Raw genomic sequence first — 2507 nt, 5'->3', positions numbered from 1 at the left:
GATGACAAGATTGATAAGAGGACAAAACCCTAATTAGGATTGACGATGTCCAAAATGATGAGAAATGAATATGCACAATGATGCAACAGGATAAGATTGACCAAAATCATGACAAATATTGTTATCGACAAGACCAAATTTGAAAGCGAGACAAATGAAGAATGCGGAAGAAAGACTCAATGCTTGCAAATGATAAAGACCAAGTGCGAATCATAGAAGAAATTTTAATGCGACACAAAAACCCTAAAATAAGGCAATGCGCAAATGTTAAAGTATGACTCGGCAAGTGTTGACCATTTTTAGACGTCTACACTAACTATTTGGATGCTTTATCAACACCCTTTTGCTCCCAATAGGTTAAGTGGTTACTTATTGATTTGGATCTGACATGATTCGGTAGGATTCAGTATAGTTTGGTGATGGAATTGGCTTGTTCATGATAGTCATGGTGATATTCAGTCAGTTGGTTTTGGTCTGGGGATCAGATGCTATTTTGCTTGCTTAGAAGCTTCATTTCTAGTTCCGATGAGGGTTTCACCGGTAGAGATTTTTATGAAGATATTTGATGATATGCATAAGTGGTGTTGGTGCATCTTTTGGTGGAGTTTCAGGATGTTGTTGGTGATCATGTTCGAGACTAAGCAAATGTAGATCATTTTTGTAGCATCTGGACCTATACTGGGTACTAGTTGATCTAGGTTATGGACCGACTTTAATATAACATGTGGATTCGACCCCTCGATGTGTTTCTGGGATGTCTTATGTGTAGGATATTATTTTTTTGGTCTAAGACCAACATGGTTTGTAATTATGTAATTGTTTTTTATCTAGTGGCAGACCTAATTGTTTATGGTCAAGGGTTTGTATATATAGATGTAAGATCTCACTATAGATAATCATGGTTATGTCAGAGGTCATGGTCAAGGAATGTAATGTGTGAACAATGTAATATCATTCAGGTAGAGGATTTCGTCAATCATTGGAGATTGAATTGGGTTTATGTAAGATGATTCAGTCCTTCGGTATTGAGATTAACTGGAGCTGTACTCAAGCATAGTAGATGCTATCTTTTATAGTTCAACACTTCTCTGGATTATACTATGGATTTCTATTTATTGAGCGAGGCTTCTTTTGTGATGAGCAGTATGCTCTAGGTTGTTGACCTTCCTAAAAGTGTTGGACACCCAATTGTAATTCACATACTTAGTACAGAAGTATTATCTAACTGTGGGTAGGCTTCCCATTGTGGTTTTTGCCTTTACCAGGTTTTCCACGTATAAATATTAGTGTCATGTGGATGGTTTTTATTTTATGATTATTGTTCATTCTTAATTGGTTTAACTACTATTCCAGTATTAAAGTTTTAAATTGGTAATAGTTCTGGTAATCTGTGGAAAATGATTCACTCCCCCCTCTCAGTTGTCTTTCGATTATTTGAACTGTCTTACAATTGGTATTAGAGAATTGGTCATCTCTACACAAAGCTTAACCACTTGAGGAAGATCCTATGGCAACTAAAAGTTCAAGTTTATCTAGTTCTTCTAGAGCTATCTTTCAGAAGGATATTCTGAGGCTTGATGGAACAAAATACATAGTATGGAAGATTCAGATGGAGAGTCATATAAGATGTCTTGGTAAGGATATTTGAGAGATCACATAGAATGTTGTCACACCTTATGATCTAGGATCTGGAAATCTACCTCTGGTAAATATGGACAAGAAACTTGAGAATGATTGTAGAGCAAGAGAAGCCCTCTTGTGTGCACTTTCTGATCAACAAATAATGGGATTAACTGACAAATCATCTAGAAAGGCTATATGGGATAAGTTGGAGACTCTTAATGAAGGTGACCCTACAATGAAGATTGCTAAAGTTAATGGTTACCGGGTGAGATATGAAAACCTGAAGATGGAAGAAGATGAAAGGATTACCATATTCATGGAAAGGGTAAATGAGATTGTTATGGGAATTCAATATTGTGGTGAAATTATGAGCAAAGATGAAATTGCTTTTAAAGTCCTAAGAGCCCTACTACCAACTTACAAAATGAAGGCTACTACTATTAATGAGTTGAGAACAATGGCTAATACATCTGTCACCAGAGATACTTTTTTTAGGAAACTATCTCTTTTTGAGCTTGAATAATTTGAGCCCTTTGGCGCTCTGAAGTTTGAACCTGGTTTTCATGCATCTACATCTACAACCGGTAAGCAAGACTAGAAAGCCTTTTATGAAAAGAATTTAGAAGATATGAAGAGAGATAATGAAGAGTTTAAGCAACTTGAAGCACTATTTGCTAAAAGAGTACCTAAAGGACCGGTAGGAAGTAAGTATGAAGGAAAAGAACCTTTTAAATATTTTGCATGTAATAAGATTGGTCATTTTGCATCTATATGTCGTGAAAAGAATTCAGGATTTGAAGAAAGAACTAGAATATCATTTAAGCCTAACCCTTGATATTAGAACAAGTACAAGTACAAGAAAAATAGAGACAAATCATAATACA

Source organism: Cryptomeria japonica, chromosome 5 (genome assembly GCF_030272615.1).
Source record: "Cryptomeria japonica chromosome 5, Sugi_1.0, whole genome shotgun sequence".
Classification (NCBI taxonomy): Eukaryota; Viridiplantae; Streptophyta; class Pinopsida; order Cupressales; family Cupressaceae; genus Cryptomeria; species Cryptomeria japonica.
This window is presented reverse-complemented; position numbering follows the sequence as displayed.